The 15799-nt window shown below is 40.2% G+C and overlaps 24 non-coding genes and 10 pseudogenes across 24 annotated transcripts; all 34 read right to left on the minus strand.

The window, feature by feature from the left end:
- Nucleotides 1-165: 165 nt before the first annotated feature.
- Nucleotides 166-284, minus strand: LOC146048027 (5S ribosomal RNA). Its single transcript, XR_014466082.1, has one exon. It is a non-coding gene; the product is annotated as a 5S ribosomal RNA (ribosomal RNA).
- Nucleotides 285-629: 345 nt separating this feature from the next.
- On the minus strand, nucleotides 630-748 carry LOC146048038 (5S ribosomal RNA). The gene has a single exon (XR_014466083.1). It is a non-coding gene; the product is annotated as a 5S ribosomal RNA (ribosomal RNA).
- Nucleotides 749-1093: 345 nt separating this feature from the next.
- On the minus strand, nucleotides 1094-1212 carry LOC146036796 (5S ribosomal RNA; annotated as a pseudogene).
- A 345-nt stretch (nucleotides 1213-1557) lies between these two features.
- LOC146035353 (5S ribosomal RNA) lies at nucleotides 1558-1676 on the minus strand (annotated as a pseudogene).
- Nucleotides 1677-2021: 345 nt separating this feature from the next.
- Nucleotides 2022-2140, minus strand: LOC146033484 (5S ribosomal RNA). The gene has a single exon (XR_014458898.1). It is a non-coding gene; the product is annotated as a 5S ribosomal RNA (ribosomal RNA).
- Nucleotides 2141-2485: 345 nt separating this feature from the next.
- LOC146039236 (5S ribosomal RNA) lies at nucleotides 2486-2605 on the minus strand (annotated as a pseudogene).
- Nucleotides 2606-2950: 345 nt separating this feature from the next.
- LOC146042649 (5S ribosomal RNA) lies at nucleotides 2951-3069 on the minus strand. The gene has a single exon (XR_014463961.1). It is a non-coding gene; the product is annotated as a 5S ribosomal RNA (ribosomal RNA).
- A 345-nt stretch (nucleotides 3070-3414) lies between these two features.
- On the minus strand, nucleotides 3415-3532 carry LOC146038540 (5S ribosomal RNA; annotated as a pseudogene).
- Nucleotides 3533-3877: 345 nt separating this feature from the next.
- On the minus strand, nucleotides 3878-3996 carry LOC146045818 (5S ribosomal RNA). Its single transcript, XR_014465621.1, has one exon. It is a non-coding gene; the product is annotated as a 5S ribosomal RNA (ribosomal RNA).
- A 345-nt stretch (nucleotides 3997-4341) lies between these two features.
- Nucleotides 4342-4460, minus strand: LOC146048049 (5S ribosomal RNA). Its single transcript, XR_014466084.1, has one exon. It is a non-coding gene; the product is annotated as a 5S ribosomal RNA (ribosomal RNA).
- Nucleotides 4461-4805: 345 nt separating this feature from the next.
- Nucleotides 4806-4924, minus strand: LOC146033616 (5S ribosomal RNA). Its single transcript, XR_014459031.1, has one exon. It is a non-coding gene; the product is annotated as a 5S ribosomal RNA (ribosomal RNA).
- A 345-nt stretch (nucleotides 4925-5269) lies between these two features.
- Nucleotides 5270-5388, minus strand: LOC146037989 (5S ribosomal RNA; annotated as a pseudogene).
- Nucleotides 5389-5733: 345 nt separating this feature from the next.
- On the minus strand, nucleotides 5734-5852 carry LOC146036206 (5S ribosomal RNA; annotated as a pseudogene).
- A 345-nt stretch (nucleotides 5853-6197) lies between these two features.
- On the minus strand, nucleotides 6198-6316 carry LOC146048115 (5S ribosomal RNA). The gene has a single exon (XR_014466090.1). It is a non-coding gene; the product is annotated as a 5S ribosomal RNA (ribosomal RNA).
- Nucleotides 6317-6661: 345 nt separating this feature from the next.
- Nucleotides 6662-6780, minus strand: LOC146035359 (5S ribosomal RNA; annotated as a pseudogene).
- Nucleotides 6781-7125: 345 nt separating this feature from the next.
- Nucleotides 7126-7244, minus strand: LOC146040760 (5S ribosomal RNA). The gene has a single exon (XR_014463458.1). It is a non-coding gene; the product is annotated as a 5S ribosomal RNA (ribosomal RNA).
- Nucleotides 7245-7589: 345 nt separating this feature from the next.
- Nucleotides 7590-7708, minus strand: LOC146040881 (5S ribosomal RNA). Its single transcript, XR_014463459.1, has one exon. It is a non-coding gene; the product is annotated as a 5S ribosomal RNA (ribosomal RNA).
- Nucleotides 7709-8053: 345 nt separating this feature from the next.
- Nucleotides 8054-8172, minus strand: LOC146033550 (5S ribosomal RNA). The gene has a single exon (XR_014458964.1). It is a non-coding gene; the product is annotated as a 5S ribosomal RNA (ribosomal RNA).
- A 345-nt stretch (nucleotides 8173-8517) lies between these two features.
- LOC146041505 (5S ribosomal RNA) lies at nucleotides 8518-8636 on the minus strand. The gene has a single exon (XR_014463495.1). It is a non-coding gene; the product is annotated as a 5S ribosomal RNA (ribosomal RNA).
- Nucleotides 8637-8981: 345 nt separating this feature from the next.
- LOC146033738 (5S ribosomal RNA) lies at nucleotides 8982-9100 on the minus strand. The gene has a single exon (XR_014459152.1). It is a non-coding gene; the product is annotated as a 5S ribosomal RNA (ribosomal RNA).
- A 346-nt stretch (nucleotides 9101-9446) lies between these two features.
- LOC146038761 (5S ribosomal RNA) lies at nucleotides 9447-9555 on the minus strand (annotated as a pseudogene).
- A 345-nt stretch (nucleotides 9556-9900) lies between these two features.
- On the minus strand, nucleotides 9901-10019 carry LOC146033340 (5S ribosomal RNA). The gene has a single exon (XR_014458755.1). It is a non-coding gene; the product is annotated as a 5S ribosomal RNA (ribosomal RNA).
- A 346-nt stretch (nucleotides 10020-10365) lies between these two features.
- On the minus strand, nucleotides 10366-10484 carry LOC146042940 (5S ribosomal RNA). The gene has a single exon (XR_014464067.1). It is a non-coding gene; the product is annotated as a 5S ribosomal RNA (ribosomal RNA).
- A 344-nt stretch (nucleotides 10485-10828) lies between these two features.
- LOC146042984 (5S ribosomal RNA) lies at nucleotides 10829-10947 on the minus strand. Its single transcript, XR_014464081.1, has one exon. It is a non-coding gene; the product is annotated as a 5S ribosomal RNA (ribosomal RNA).
- Nucleotides 10948-11292: 345 nt separating this feature from the next.
- On the minus strand, nucleotides 11293-11411 carry LOC146046042 (5S ribosomal RNA). Its single transcript, XR_014465729.1, has one exon. It is a non-coding gene; the product is annotated as a 5S ribosomal RNA (ribosomal RNA).
- Nucleotides 11412-11756: 345 nt separating this feature from the next.
- LOC146046055 (5S ribosomal RNA) lies at nucleotides 11757-11875 on the minus strand. Its single transcript, XR_014465732.1, has one exon. It is a non-coding gene; the product is annotated as a 5S ribosomal RNA (ribosomal RNA).
- Nucleotides 11876-12220: 345 nt separating this feature from the next.
- LOC146033859 (5S ribosomal RNA) lies at nucleotides 12221-12339 on the minus strand. Its single transcript, XR_014459273.1, has one exon. It is a non-coding gene; the product is annotated as a 5S ribosomal RNA (ribosomal RNA).
- Nucleotides 12340-12683: 344 nt separating this feature from the next.
- On the minus strand, nucleotides 12684-12802 carry LOC146045806 (5S ribosomal RNA). Its single transcript, XR_014465616.1, has one exon. It is a non-coding gene; the product is annotated as a 5S ribosomal RNA (ribosomal RNA).
- Nucleotides 12803-13147: 345 nt separating this feature from the next.
- LOC146034742 (5S ribosomal RNA) lies at nucleotides 13148-13266 on the minus strand. The gene has a single exon (XR_014460151.1). It is a non-coding gene; the product is annotated as a 5S ribosomal RNA (ribosomal RNA).
- Nucleotides 13267-13611: 345 nt separating this feature from the next.
- Nucleotides 13612-13730, minus strand: LOC146045936 (5S ribosomal RNA). The gene has a single exon (XR_014465689.1). It is a non-coding gene; the product is annotated as a 5S ribosomal RNA (ribosomal RNA).
- Nucleotides 13731-14075: 345 nt separating this feature from the next.
- LOC146047586 (5S ribosomal RNA) lies at nucleotides 14076-14194 on the minus strand. Its single transcript, XR_014466042.1, has one exon. It is a non-coding gene; the product is annotated as a 5S ribosomal RNA (ribosomal RNA).
- A 345-nt stretch (nucleotides 14195-14539) lies between these two features.
- On the minus strand, nucleotides 14540-14658 carry LOC146035366 (5S ribosomal RNA; annotated as a pseudogene).
- A 345-nt stretch (nucleotides 14659-15003) lies between these two features.
- LOC146041014 (5S ribosomal RNA) lies at nucleotides 15004-15122 on the minus strand. Its single transcript, XR_014463461.1, has one exon. It is a non-coding gene; the product is annotated as a 5S ribosomal RNA (ribosomal RNA).
- Nucleotides 15123-15467: 345 nt separating this feature from the next.
- LOC146036998 (5S ribosomal RNA) lies at nucleotides 15468-15586 on the minus strand (annotated as a pseudogene).
- Nucleotides 15587-15799: the final 213 nt, after the last annotated feature.

Consider the following 15799-nt stretch of genomic DNA (forward strand, 5'->3'; position numbering starts at 1 on the left):
GCTGCCAAAAGCAGTTGGAATTGGGCCTAAACAGTGTGGTAAGTCTTTAGGTGATGGCTATTGTGTCTGTCTGACCTCTTCCAAATGTCTGTGCTGGCAATAAAAAGAAAAAGTTTCCAATTTAAATAGCTAGAGAATAAAAAAAATTTGCCAGTAATGTGAAAAAACCTACAGCACCTGGTGTTCCCATGTGGTCTCCCACCCAAGTACTAACCCGGCCAAACACTGCTTAGCTTCCAAGATCAGACGAGATTGGGCCTATCCAATGTGGTATGGCTGTAGGTGAGATACAGGCACTTTTTTGCCCTCTTCTACTACTATCACCAGGTAAGCTAATAAAAAAGTTTCCTAACTGTATTGGCTTACTGAAAAAAATCATGTGTTGGTAATGTAAAAAGACCTACAGGACATGATATTAGCAGGGGGTCTTAAATTAAACTACTAAAGAGGCTCAACACTGTTTAGCTGCCAAAAGCAGTTGGAATTGGGCCTAAACAGTGTGGTAAGTCTTTAGGTGATGGCTATTGTGTCTGTTTGACCTCTTCCAAATGTCTGTGCTGGCAATAAAAAGAAAAAGTTTCCAATTTAAATAGCTAGAGAATAAAAAAAATTTGCCAGTAATGTGAAAAAACCTACAGCACCTGGTGTTCCCATGTGGTCTCCCACCCAAGTACTAACCCGGCCAAACACTGCTTAGCTTCCAAGATCAGACGAGATTGGGCCTATCCAATGTGGTATGGCTGTAGGTGAGATACAGGCACTTTTTTGCCCTCTTCTACTACTATCACCAGGTAAGCTAATAAAAAAGTTTCCTAACTGTATTGGCTTACTGAAAAAAATCATGTGTTGGTAATGTAAAAAGACCTACAGGACATGATATTAGCAGGGGGTCTTAAATTAAACTACTAAAGAGGCTCAACACTGTTTAGCTGCCAAAAGCAGTTGGAATTGGGCCTAAACAGTGTGGTAAGTCTTTAGGTGATGGCTATTGTGTCTGTTTGACCTCTTCCAAATGTCTGTGCTGGCAATAAAAAGAAAAAGTTTCCAATTTAAATAGCTAGAGAATAAAAACAATTTGCCAGTAATGTGAAAAAACCTACAGCACCTGGTGTTCGCATGCGGTCTCCCACCCAAGTACTAACCAGGCCGAACACTGCTTAGCTTCCAAGTTCGGACGAGATTGGACCGATCCAATGTGGTATGGCTGTAAGTGAGATACAGGCACTTTTTTGCCCTCTTCTACTTCTATCACCAGGTAAGCTAATAAAAAAGTTTCCTAACTGTATTGGCTTACTGAAAAAAATCATGAGTTGGTAATGTAAAAAGACCTACAGGACATGATATTAGCAGGGGGTCTCAAATTAAACTACTAAAGAGGCTCAACACTGTTTAGCTGCCAAAAGCAGTTGGAATTGGGCCTAAACAGTGTGGTAAGTCTTTAGGTGATGGCTATTGTGTCTGTTTGACCTCTTCCAAATGTCTGTGCTGGCAATAAAAAGAAAAAGTTTCCAATTTAAATAGCTAGAGAATAAAAACAATTTGCCAGTAATGTGAAAAAACCTACAGCACCTGGTGTTCCCATGTGGTCTCCCACCCAAGTACTAACCAGGCCCAACACTGCTTAGCTTCAAAGATCAGACAAGATTGGGCCTATCCAATGTGGTATGGCTGTAGGTGAGATACCGGCACTTTTTTGCCCTCTTCTACTTCTATCACCAGGTAAGCTAATACAAAAGTTTCCTAACTGTATTGGCTTACTGAAAAAAATCATGTGTTGGTAATGTAAAAAGACCTACAGGACATGATATTAGCAGGGGGTCTTAAATTAAACTACAAAAGAGGCTCAACACTGTTTTGCTGCCAAAAGCAGTTGGAATTGGGCCTAAACAGTGTGGTAAGTCTTTAGGTGATGGCTATTGTGTCTGTTTGACCTCTTCCAAATGTCTGTGCTGGCAATAAAAATAAAAAGTTTCCAATTTAAATAGCTAGAGAATAAAAACAATTTGCCAGTAATGTGAAAAAACCTACAGCACCTGGTGTTCCCATGTGGTCTCCCACCCAAGTACTAACCAGGCCCAACACTGCTTAGCTTCCAAGATCAGACGAGATTGGGCCTATCCAATGTGGTATGGCTGTAGGTGAGATGCAGGCACTTTTTTGCCCTCTTCTACATCTATAACCAGGTAAGCTAATAAAAAAGTTTCCTAACTGTATTGGCTTACTGAAAAAAATCATGTGTTGGTAATGTAAAAAGACCTACAGGACATGATATTAGCAGGGGGTCTTAAATTAAACTACTAAAGAGGCTCAACACTGTTTAGCTGCCAAAAGCAGTTGGAATTGGGCCTAAACAGTGTGGTAAGTCTTTAGGTGATGGCTATTGTGTGTGTTTGACCTCTTCCAAATGTCTGTGCTGGCAATAAAAAGAAAAAGTTTCCAATTTAAATAGCTAGAGAATAAAAACAATTTGCCAGTAATGTGAAAAAATCTACAGCACCTGGTGTTCCCATGTGGTCTCCCACCCAAGTACTAACCAGGCCCAACACTGCTTAGCTTCAAAGAACAGACGAGATTGGGCCTATCCAATGTGGTATGGCATGGAGGTGAGATACAGGCACTTTTTTGCCCTCTTCTACTTCTATCACCAGGTAAGCTAATACAAAAGTTTCCTAACTGTATTGGCTTACTGAAAAAAATCATGTGTTGGTAATGTAAAAAGACCTACAGGACATGATATTAGCAGGGGGTCTTAAATTAAACTACTAAAGAGGCTCAACACTGTTTAGCTGCCAAAAGCAGTTGGAATTGGGCCTAAACAGTGTGGTAAGTCTTTAGGTGATGGCTATTGTGTCTGTTTGACCTCTTCCAAATGTCTGTGCTGGCAATAAAAAGAAAAAGTTTCCAATTTAAATAGCTAGAGAATAAAAACAATTTGCCAGTAATGTGAAAAAACCTACAGCACCTGGTGTTCCCATGTGGTCTCCCACCCAAGTACTAACCAGGCCCAACACTGCTTAGCTTCCAAGATCAGACGAGATTGGGCCCATCCAATGTGGTATGGCTGTAGGTGAGATACAGGCACTTTTTTGCCCTCTTCTACATCTATCACCAGGTAAGCTAATAAAAAAGTTTCCTAACTGTATTGGCTTACTGAAAAAAATCATGTGTTGGTAATGTAAAAAGACCTACAGGACATGATATTAGCAGGGGGTCTTAAATTAAACTACTAAAGAGGCTCAACACTGTTTAGCTGCCAAAAGCAGTTGGAATTGGGCCTAAACAGTGTGGTAAGTCTTTAGGTGATGGCTATTGTGTCTGTTTGACCTCTTCCAAATGTCTGTGCTGGCAATAAAAAGAAAAAGTTTCCAATTTAAATACCTAGAGAATAAAAACAATTTGCCAGTAATGTGAAAAAATCTACAGCACCTGGTGTTTCCAATGGTCTCCCACCCAAGTACTAACCAGGCCCAACACTGCTTAGCTTCAAAGAACAGACGAGATTGGGCCTATCCAATGTGGTATGGCTGTAGGTGAGATAATGGCACTTTTTTGCCTTCTTCTACTTCTATCACCAGGTAAGCTAATACAAAAGTTTCCTAACTGTATTGGCTTACAGAAAAAAATCATGTGTTGGTAATGTAAAAAGACCTACAGGACATGATATTAGCAGGGGGTCTTAAATTAAACTACAAAAGAGGTTCAACACTGTTTAGCTGCCAAAAGCAGTTGGAATTGGGCCTAAACAATGTGGTAAGTCTTTAGGTGATGGCTATTGTGTCTGTTTGACCTCTTCCAAATGTCTGTACTGGCAATAAAAAGAAAAAGTTTCCAATTTAAATAGCTAGAGAATAAAAACAATTTGCCAGTAATGTGAAAAAACCTACAGCACCTGGTGTTCCCATGTGGTCTCCCACCCAAGTACTAACCAGGCCCAACACTGCTTAGCTTCCAAGATCGGGCGAGATTGGGCCTATCCAATGTGGTATGGCTGTAGGTGAGATACAGGCACTTTTTTGCCCTCTTCTACTTCTATCACCATGTAAGCTAATAAAAAAGTTTCCTAACTGTATTGGCTTACTGAAAAAAATCATGTGTTGGTAATGTAAAAAGACCTACAGGACATGATATTAGCAGGGGGTCTTAAATTAAACTACTAAAGAGGCTCAACACTGTTTAGCTGCCAAAAGCAGTTGGAATTGGGCCTAAACAGTGTGGTAAGTCTTTAGGTGATGGCTATTGTGTCTGTCTGACCTCTTCCAAATGTCTGTGCTGGCAATAAAAAGAAAAAGTTTCCAATTTAAATAGCTAGAGAATAAAAAAAATTTGCCAGTAATGTGAAAAAACCTACAGCACCTGGTGTTCCCATGTGGTCTCCCACCCAAGTACTAACCCGGCCAAACACTGCTTAGCTTCCAAGATCAGACGAGATTGGGCCTATCCAATGTGGTATGGCTGTAGGTGAGATACAGGCACTTTTTTGCCCTCTTCTACTACTATCACCAGGTAAGCTAATAAAAAAGTTTCCTAACTGTATTGGCTTACTGAAAAAAATCATGTGTTGGTAATGTAAAAAGACCTACAGGACATGATATTAGCAGGGGGTCTTAAATTAAACTACTAAAGAGGCTCAACACTGTTTAGCTGCCAAAAGCAGTTGGAATTGGGCCTAAACAGTGTGGTAAGTCTTTAGGTGATGGCTATTGTGTCTGTTTGACCTCTTCCAAATGTCTGTGCTGGCAATAAAAAGAAAAAGTTTCCAATTTAAATAGCTAGAGAATAAAAACAATTTGCCAGTAATGTGAAAAAACCTACAGCACCTGGTGTTCCCATGTGGTCTCCCACCCAAGTACTAACCAGGCCCAACACTGCTTAGCTTCCAAGATCAGACGAGATTGGGCCTATCCAATGTGGTATGGCTGTAGGTGAGATGCAGGCACTTTTTTGCCCTCTTCTACATCTATCACCAGGTAAGCTAATAAAAAAGTTTCCTAACTGTATTGGCTTACTGAAAAAAATCATGTGTTGGTAATGTAAAAAGACCTACAGGACATGATATTAGCAGGGGGTCTTAAATTAAACTACTAAAGAGGCTCAACACTGTTTAGCTGCCAAAAGCAGTTGGAATTGGGCCTAAACAGTGTGGTAAGTCTTAAGGTGATGGCTATTGTGTGTGTTTGACCTCTTCCAAATGTCTGTGCTGGCAATAAAAAGAAAAAGTTTCCAATTTAAATAGCTAGGGAATAAAAACAATTTGACAGTAATGTGAAAAAATTTACAGCACCTGGTGTTCCCATGTGGTCTCCCACCCAAGTACTAACCAGACCCAACACTGCTTAGCTTCAAAGAACAGACGAGATTGGGCCTATCCAATGTGGTATGGCTGCAGGTGAGATACAGGCACTTTTTTGCCCTCTTCTACTTCTATCACCAGGTAAGCTAATACAAAAGTTTCCTAACTGTATTGGCTTACTGAAAAAAATCATGTGTTGGTAATGTAAAAAGACCTACAGGACATGATATTAGCAGGGGGTCTTAAATTAAACTACAAAAGAGGTTCAACACTGTTTAGCTGCCAAAAGCAGTTGGAATTGGTCCTAAACAGTGTGGTAAGTCTTTAGGTGATGGCTATTGTGTCTGTTTGACCTCTTCCAAATGTCTGTGCTGGCAATAAAAAGAAAAAGATTCCAATTTAAATAGCTAGAGAATAAAAACAATTTGCCAGTAATGTGAAAAAACCTACAGCACCTGGTGTTCCCATGTGTTCTCCCACCCAAGTACTAACCAGGCCCAACACTGCTTAGCTTCCAAGATCGGGCGAGATTGGGCCTATCCAATGTAGTATGGCTGTAGGTGAGATACAGGCACTTTTTTGCCCTCTTCTACTTCTATCACCATGTAAGCTAATAAAAAAGTTTCCTAACTGTATTGGCTTACTGAAAAAAATCATGTGTTGGTAATGTAAAAAGACCTACAGGACATGATATTAGCAGGGGGTCTTAAATTAAACTACTAAAGAGGCTTAACACTGTTTAGCTGCCAAAAGCAGTTGGAATTGGGCCTAAACAGTGTGGTAAGTCTTTAGGTGATGGCTATTGTGTCTGTTTGACCTCTTCCAAATGTCTGTGCTGGCAATAAAAAGAAAAAGTTTCCAATTTAAATAGCTAGAGAATAAAAACAATTTGCCAGTAATGTGAAAAAACCTACAGCACCTGGTGTTCCCATGTGGTCTCCCACCCAAGTACTAACCAGGCCAAACACTGCTTAGCTTCCAAGATCAGACGAGATTGGGCCTATCCAATGTGGTATGGCTGTAGGTGAGATACAAGCACTTTTTTGCCCTCTTCTACATCTATCACCAGGTAAGCTAATAAAAAAGTTTCCTAACTGTATTGGCTTACTGAAAAAAATCATGTGTTGGTAATGTAAAAAGACCTACAGGACATGATATTAGCAGGGGGTCTTAAATTAAACTACTAAAGAGGCTCAACACTGTTTAGCTGCCAAAAGCAGTTGGAATTGGGCCTAAACAGTGTGGTAAGTCTTTAGGTGATGGCTATTGTGTCTGTTTGACCTCTTCCAAATGTCTGTGCTGGCAATAAAAAGAAAAAGTTTCCAATTTAAATAGCTAGAGAATAAAAACAATTTGCCAGTAACGTGAAAAAACCTACAGCACCTGGTGTTCCCATGTGGTCTCCCACCCAAGTACTAACCAGGCCCAACACTGCTTAGCTTCAAAGATCAGACAAGATTGGGCCTATCCAATGTGGTATGGCTGTAGGTGAGATACCGGCACTTTTTTGCCCTCTTCTACTTCTATCACCAGGTAAGCTAATACAAAAGTTTCCTAACTGTATTGGCTTACTGAAAAAAATCATGTGTTGGTAATGTAAAAAGACCTACAGGACATGATATTAGCAGGGGGTCTTAAATTAAACTACTAAAGAGGCTCAACACTGTTTAGCTGCCAAAAGCAGTTGGAATTGGGCCTAAACAGTGTGGTAAGTCTTTAGGTGATGGCTATTGTGTCTGTTTGACCTCTTCCAAATGTCTGTGCTGGTAATAAAAAGAAAAAGTTTCCAATTTAAATAGCTAGAGAATAAAAACAATTTGCCAGTAATGTGAAAAAACCTACAGCACCTGGTGTTCCCATGTGGTCTCCCACCCAAGTACTAACCAGGCCCAACACTGCTTAGCTTCCAAGATCAGACGAGATTGGGACTATCCAATGTGGTATGGCTGTAGGTGAGATACAGGCACTTTTTTGCCCTCTTCTACATCTATCACCAGGTAAGCTAATAAAAAAGTTTCCTAACTGTATTGGCTTACTGAAAAAAATCATGTGTTGGTAATGTAAAAAGACCTACAGGACATGATATTAGCAGGGGGTCTTAAATTAAACTACTAAAGAGGCTCAACACTGTTTAGCTGCCAAAAGCAGTTGGAATTGGGCCTAAACAGTGTGGTAAGTCTTTAGGTGATGGTTATTGTGTCTGTTTGACCTCTTCCAAATGTCTGTGCTGGCAATAAAAAGAAAAAGTTTCCAATTTAAATAGCTAGAGAATAAAAACAATATGCCAGTAATGTGAAAAAACCTACAGCACCTGGTGTTCCCATGTGGTCTCCCACCCAAGTACTAACCAGGCCCAACACTGCTTAGCTTCCAAGATCAGACGAGATTGGGACTATCCAATGTGGTATGGCTGTAGGTGAGATAGAGGCACTTTTTTGCCCTCTTCTACATCTATCACCAGGTAAGCTAATAAAAAAGTTTCCTAACTGTATTGGCTTACTGAAAAAAATCATGTGTTGGTAATGTAAAAAGACCTACAGGACATGATATTAGCAGGGGGTCTTAAATTAAACTACTAAAGAGGCTCAACACTGTTTAGCTGCCAAAAGCAGTTGGAATTGGGCCTAAACAGTGTGGTAAGTCTTTAGGTGATGGCTATTGTGTCTGTTTGACCTCTTCCAAATGTCTGTGCTGGCAATAAAAAGAAAAAGTTTCCAATTTAAATAGCTAGAGAATAAAAACAATTTGCCAGTAATGTGAAAAAACCTACAGCACCTGGTGTTCCCATGTGGTCTCCCACCCAAGTACTAACCAGGCCCAACACTGCTTAGCTTCCAAGATCGGATGAGATTGGGCGGATCCAATGTGGTATGGCTGTACGTGAGATACAGGCACTTTTTTGCCCTCTTCTACTTCTATCACCAGGTAAGCTAATAAAAAAGTTTCCTAACTGTATTGGCTTACTGAAAAAAATCATGTGTTGGTAATGTAAAAAGACCTACAGGACATGATATTAGCAGGGGGTCTTAAATTAAACTACTAAAGAGGCTCAACACTGTTTAGCTGCCAAAAGCAGTTGGAATTGGGCCTAAACAGTGTGGTAAGTCTTTAGGTGATGGCTATTGTGTCTGTTTGACCTCTTCCAAATGTCTGTACTGGCAATAAAAAAAAAAAGTTTCCAATTTAACTAGCTAGAGAATAAAAACAATTTGCCAGTAATGTGAAAAAACCTACAGCACCTGGTGTTCCCATGTGGTCTCCCACCCAAGTACTAACCAGGCCCAACACTGCTTAGCTTCCAAGATCAGACGAGATTGGGCCTATCCAATGTGGTATGGCTGTAAGTGAGATACAGGGACTTTATTGCCCTCTTCTTCTTCTATCACCAGGTAAGCTAATAAAAAAGTTTCCTAACTGTATTGGCTTATTGAAAAAAATCATGTGTTGGTAATGTAAAAAGACCTACAGGACATGATATTAGCATGGGGTCTTAAATTAAACTACTAAAGAGGCTCAACACTGTTTAGCTGCCAAAAGCAGTTGGAATTGGGCCTAAACAGTGTGGTAAGTCTTTAGGTGATGGCTATTGTGTCTGTTTGACCTCTTCCAAATGTCTGTGCTGGCAATAAAAAGAAAAAGTTTCCAATTTAAATAGCTAGAGAATAAAAACAATTTGCCAGTAATGTGAAAAAACCTACAGCACCTGGTGTTCCCATGTGGTCTCCCACCCAAGTACTAACCAGGCCCAACACTGCTTAGCTTCCAAGATCAGACGAGATTGGGCCTATCCAATGTGGTATGGCTGTAGGTGAGATGCAGGCACTTTTTTGCCCTCTTCTACATCTATCACCAGGTAAGCTAATAAAAAAGTTTCCTAACTGTATTGGCTTACTGAAAAAAACCATGTGTTGGTAATGTAAAAAGACCTACAGGACATGATATTAGCAGGGGGGTCTTAAATTAAACTACTAAAGAGGCTCAACACTGTTTAGCTGCCAAAAGCAGTTGGAATTGGGCCTAAACAGTGTGGTAAGTCTTTAGGTGATGGCTATTGTGTCTGTTAGACCTCTTCCAAATGTCTGTACTGGCAATAAAAAGAAAAAGTTTAAAATTTAAATAGCTAGAGAATAAAAACAATTTGCCAGTAATGTGAAAAAACCTACAGCACCTGGTGTTCTCATGTGGTCTCCCACCCAAGTACTAACCAGGCCCAACACTGCTTAGCTTCCAAGATCGGGCCGATCCAACGTGGTATGGCTGTAAGTGACATACAGGGACTTTATTGCCCTCTTCTTCTTCTATCACCAGGTAAGCTAATAAAAAAGTTTCCTAACTGTATTGGCTTATTGAAAAAAATCATGTGTTGGTAATGTAAAAAGACCTACAGGACATGATATTAGCAGGGGGTCTTAAATTAAACTACTAAAGAGGCTCAACACTGTTTAGCTGCCAAAAGCAGTTGGAATTGGGCCTAAACAGTGTGGTAAGTCTTTAGGTGATGGCTATTGTGTCTGTTTGACCTCTTCCAAATGTCTGTGCTGGCAATAAAAAGAAAAAGTTTCCAATTTAAATAGCTAGAGAATAAAAACAATTTGCCAGTAATGTGAAAAAACCTACAGCACCTGGTGTTCCCATGTGGTCTCCCACCCAAGTACTAACCAGGCCCAACACTGCTTAGCTTCCATGATCAGACGAGATTGGGCCTATCCAATGTGGTATGGCTGTAGGTGAGATACAGGCACTTTTTTGCCCTCTTCTACATCTATCACCAGGTAAGCTAATAAAAAAGTTTCCTAACTGTATTGGCTTACTGAAAAAAATCATGTGTTGGTAATGTAAAAAAGACCTACAGGACATGATATTAGCAGGGGGTCTTAAATTAAACTACTAAAGAGGCTCAACACTGTTTAGCTGCCAAAAGCAGTTGGAATTGGGCCTAAACAGTGTGGTAAGTCTTTAGGTGATGGCTATTGTGTCTGTTTGACCTCTTTCAAATGTCTGTGCTGGCAATAAAAAGAAAAAGTTTCCAATTTAAATAGCTAGAGAATAAAAACAATTTGCCAGTAATGTGAAAAAACCTACAGCACCTGGTGTTCCCATGTGGTCTCCCACCCAAGTACTAACCAGGCCCAAAACTGCTTAGCTTCCAAGATCGGATGAGATTGGGCCTATCCAATGTGGTATGGCTGTAGGTGAGATACAGGCACTTGTTTGCCCTCTTCTACTTCTATCACCAGGTAAGCTAATAAAAAAGTTTCCTAACTGTATTGGCTTACTGAAAAAAATCATGTGTTGGTAATGAAAAAGACCTACAGGACATGATATTAGCAGGGGGTCTTAAATTAAACTACTAAAGAGGCTCAACACTGTTTAGCTGCCAAAAGCAGTTGGAATTGGGCCTAAACAGTGTGGTAAGTCTTTAGGTGATGGCTATTGTGTCTGTTTGACCTCTTCCAAATGTCTGTGCTGGCAATAAAAAGAAAAAGTTTCCAATTTAAATAGCTAGAGAATAAAAACAATTTGCCAGTAATGTGAAAAAACCTACAGCACCTGGTGTTCCCATGTGGTCTCCCACCCAAGTACTAACCAGGCCCAAAACTGCTTAGCTTCCAAGATCGGATGAGATTGGGCCTATCCAATGTGGTATGGCTGTAGGTGAGATACAGGCACTTGTTTGCCCTCTTCTACTTCTATCACCAGGTAAGCTAATAAAAAAGTTTCCTAACTGTATTGGCTTACTGAAAAAAATCATGTGTTGGTAATGTAAAAAGACCTACAGGACATGATATTAGCAGGGGGTCTTAAATTAAACTACTAAAGAGGCTCAACACTGTTAAGCTGCCAAAAGCAGTTGGAATTGGGCCTAAACAGTGTGGTAAGTCTTTAGGTGATGGCTATTGTGTCTGTTTGACCTCTTCCAAATGTCTGTGCTGGCAATAAAAAGAAAAAGTTTCCAATTTAAATAGCTAGAGAATAAAAACAATTTGCCAGTAATGTGAAAAAACCTACAGCACCTGGTGTTCCCATGTGGTCTCCCACCCAAGTACTAACCAGGCCCAACACTGCTTAGCTTCCAAGATCAGACGAGATTGGGCCGATCCAATGTGGTATGGCTGTAAGTGAGATACAGGGACTTTATTGCCCTCTTCTTCTTCTATCACCAGGTAAGCTAATAAAAAAGTTTCCTAACTGTATTGGCTTATTGAAAAAAATCATGTGTTGGTAATGTAAAAAGACCTACAGGACATGATATTAGCAGGGGGTCTTAAATTAAACTACTAAAGAGGCTCAACACTGTTAAGCTGCCAAAAGCAGTTGGAATTGGGCCTAAACAGTGTGGTAAGTCTTTAGGTGATGGCTATTGTGTCTGTTTGACCTCTTCCAAATGTCTGTGCTGGCAATAAAAAGAAAAAGTTTCCAATTTAAATAGCTAGAGAATAAAAACAATTTGCCAGTAATGTGAAAAAACCTACAGCACCTGGTGTTCCCATGTGGTCTCCCACCCAAGTACTAACCAGGCCCAACACTGCTTAGCTTCCAAGATCAGACGAGATTGGGCCGATCCAATGTGGTATGGCTGTAAGTGAGATACAGGGACTTTATTGCCCTCTTCTTCTTCTATCACCAGGTAAGCTAATAAAAAAGTTTCCTAACTGTATTGGCTTATTGAAAAAAATCATGTGTTGGTAAGGTAAAAAGACCTACAGGACATGATATTAGCAGGGGGGCTTAAATTAAACTACTAAAGAGGCTCAACACTGTTTAGCTGCCAAAAGCAGTTGGAATTGGGCCTAAACAGTGTGGTAAGTCTTTAGGTGATGGCTATTGTGTCTGTTTGACCTCTTCCAAATGTCTGTGCTGGCAATAAAAAGAAAAAGTTTCCAATTTAAATAGCTAGAGAATAAAAACAATTTGCCAGTAATGTGAAAAAACCTACAGCACCTGGTGTTCCCATGTGGTCTCCCACCCAAGTACTAACCAGGCCCAACACTGCTTAGCTTCCAAGATCAGACGAGATTGGGCCTATCCAATGTGGTATGGCTGTAGGTGAGATACAGGCACTTTTTTGCCCTCTTCTACATCTATCACCAGGTAAGCTAATAAAAAAGTTTCCTAACTGTATTGGCTTACTGAAAAAAATCATGTGTTGGTAATGTAAAAAGACCTACAGGACATGATATTAGCAGGGGGTCTTAAATTAAACTACTAAAGAGGCTCAACACTGTTTAGCTGCCAAAAGCAGTTGGAATTGGGCCTAAACAGTGTGGTAAGTCTTTAGGTGATGGCTATTGTGTCTGTTTGACCTCTTCCAAATGTCTGTACTGGCAATAAAAAAAAAAGTTTCCAAATTAACTAGCTAGAGAATAAAAACAATTTGCCAGTAATGTGAAAAAACCTACAGCACCTGGTGTTCCCATGTGGTCTCCCACCCAAGTACTAACCAGGCCCAACACTGCTTAGCTTCCAAGATCAGACGAGATTGGGCCTATCCAATGTGGTATGGCTGAAGGTGAGATACAGGCACTTGTTTGCCCTCTTCTACTTCTATCACCAGGTAAGCTAATAAAAAAGTTTCCTAACTGTATTGGCTTACTGAAAAAAATCATGTGTTGGTAATGTAAAAAGACCTACAGGACATGATATTAGCAGGGGGTCTTAAATTAAACTACTAAAGAGGCTCAACACTGTTAAGCTGCCAAAAGCAGTTGGAATTGGGCCTAAACAGTGTGGTAAGTCTTCAGGTGATGGCTATTGTGTCTGTTTGACCTCTTCCAAATGTCTGTGCTGGCAATACAAAGAAAAAGTTTCCAATTTAAATAGCTAGAGAATAAAAACAATTTGCCAGTAATGTGAAAAAACCTACAGCACCTGGTGTTCTCATGTGGTCTCCCACCCAAGTACTAACCAGGCCCAACACTGCTTAGCTTCCAAGATCGGACAAGATTGGGCCGATCCAATGTGGTATGGCTGTAAGTGAGATACAGGGACTTTATTGCCCTCTTCTTCTTCTATCACCAGGTAAGCTAATAAAAAAGTTTCCTAACTGTATTGGCTTATTGAAAAAAATCATGTGTTGGTAATGTAAAAAGACCTACAGGACATGATATTAGCAGGGGGTCTTAAATTAAACTACTAAAGAGGCTCAACACTGTTTAGCTGCCAAAAGCAGTTGGAATTGGGCCTAAACAGTGTGGTAAGTCTTTAGGTGATGGCTATTGTGTCTGTTTGACCTCTTCCAAATGTCTGTACTGGCAATAAAAAGAAAAAGTTTCCAATTTAAATAGCTAGAGAATAAAAACAATTTGCCAGTAATGTGAAAAAACCTACAGCACCTGGTGTTCCCATGTGGTCTCCCACCCAAGTACTAACCAGGCCCAACACTGCTTAGCTTCCAAGATCGGGCGAGATTGGGCCTGTCCAATGTGGTATGGCTGTAGGTGAGATACAGGCACTTTTTTGCCCTCTTCTACTTCTATCACCATGTAAGCTAATAAAAAAGTTTCCTAACTGTATTGGCTTACTGAAAAAAATCATGTGTTGGTAATGTAAAAAGACCTACAGGACATGATATTAGCAGGGGGTCTTAAATTAAACTACTAAAGAGGCTCAACACTGTTTAGCTGCCAAAAGCAGTTGGAATTGGGCCTAAACAGTGTGGTAAGTCTTTAGGTGATGGCTATTGTGTCTGTCTGACCTCTTCCAAATGTCTGTGCTGGCAATAAAAAGAAAAAGTTTCCAATTTAAATAGCTAGAGAATAAAAAAAATTTGCCAGTAATGTGAAAAAACCTACAGCACCTGGTGTTCCCATGTGGTCTCCCACCCAAGTACTAACCAGGCCCAACACTGCTTAGCTTCCAAGTTCGGACGAGATTGGACCGATCCAATGTGGTATGGCTGTAAGTGAGATACAGGCACTTTTTTGCCCTCTTCTACTTCTATCACCAGGTAAGCTAATAAAAAAGTTTCCTAACTGTATTGGCTTACTGAAAAAAATCATGTGTTGGTAATGTAAAAAGACCTACAGGACATGATATTAGCAGGGGGTCTCAAATTAAACTACTAAAGAGGCTCAACACTGTTTAGCTGCCAAAAGCAGTTGGAATTGGGCCTAAACAGTGTGGTAAGTCTTTAGGTGATGGCTATTGTGTCTGTTTGACCTCTTCCAAATGTCTGTGCTGGCAATAAAAAGAAAAAGTTTCCAATTTAAATAGCTAGAGAATAAAAACAATTTGCCAGTAATGTGAAAAAACCTACAGCACCTGGTGTTCCCATGTGGTCTCCCACCCAAGTACTAACCAGGCCCAACACTGCTTAGCTTCAAAGATCAGACAAGATTGGGCCTATCCAATGTGGTATGGCTGTAGGTGAGATACCGGCACTTTTTTGCCCTCTTCTACTTCTATCACCAGGTAAGCTAATACAAAAGTTTCCTAACTGTATTGGCTTACTGAAAAAAATCATGTGTTGGTAATGTAAAAAGACCTACAGGACATGATATTAGCAGGGGGTCTTAAATTAAACTACAAAAGAGGCTCAACACTGTTTAGCTGCCAAAAGCAGTTGGAATTGGGCCTAAACAGTGTGGTAAGTCTTTAGGTGATGGCTATTGTGTCTGTTTGACCTCTTCCAAATGTCTGTGCTGGTAATAAAAAGAAAAAGTTTCCAATTTAAATAGCTAGAGAATAAAAACAATTTGCCAGTAATGTGAAAAAACCTACAGCACCTGGTGTTCCCATGTGGTCTCCCACCCAAGTACTAACCAGGCCCAACACTGCTTAGCTTCCAAGATCAGACGAGATTGGGACTATCCAATGTGGTATGGCTGTAGGTGAGATACAGGCACTTTTTTGCCCTCTTCTACATCTATCACCAGGTAAGCTAATAAAAAAGTTTCCTAACTGTATTGGCTTACTGAAAAAAATCATGTGTTGGTAATGTAAAAAGACCTACAGGACATGATATTAGCAGGGGGTCTTAAATTAAACTACTAAAGAGGCTCAACACTGTTTAGCTGCCAAAAGCAGTTGGAATTGGGCCTAAACAGTGTGGTAAGTCTTTAGGTGATGGCTATTGTGTCTGTTTGACCTCTTCCAAATGTCTGTGCTGGCAATAAAAAGAAAAAGTTTATAATTTAAATACCTAGAGAATAAAAACAATTTGCCAGTAATGTGAAAAAATCTACAGCACCTGGTGTTCCCATGTGGTCTCCCACCCAAGTACTAACCAGGCCCAACACTGCTTAGCTTCAAAGAACAGACAAGATTGGGCCTATCCAATGTGGTATGGCTGTAGGTGAGATACAGGCACTTTTTTGCCCTCTTCTACTTCTATCACCAGGTAAGCTAATACAAAAGTTTCCTAACTGTATTGGCTTACTGAAAAAAAATCATGTGTTGGTAATGTAAAAAGACCTACAGGACATGATATTAGCAGGGGGTCTTAAATTAAACTACAAAAGAGGTTCAACACTGTTTAGCTGCCAAAAGCAGTTGGAATTGGGCCTAAAC

Source organism: Crinia signifera, chromosome 1 (genome assembly GCF_055691185.1).
Source record: "Crinia signifera chromosome 1, ASM5569118v1, whole genome shotgun sequence".
NCBI classification, from domain to species: Eukaryota; Metazoa; Chordata; class Amphibia; order Anura; family Myobatrachidae; genus Crinia; species Crinia signifera.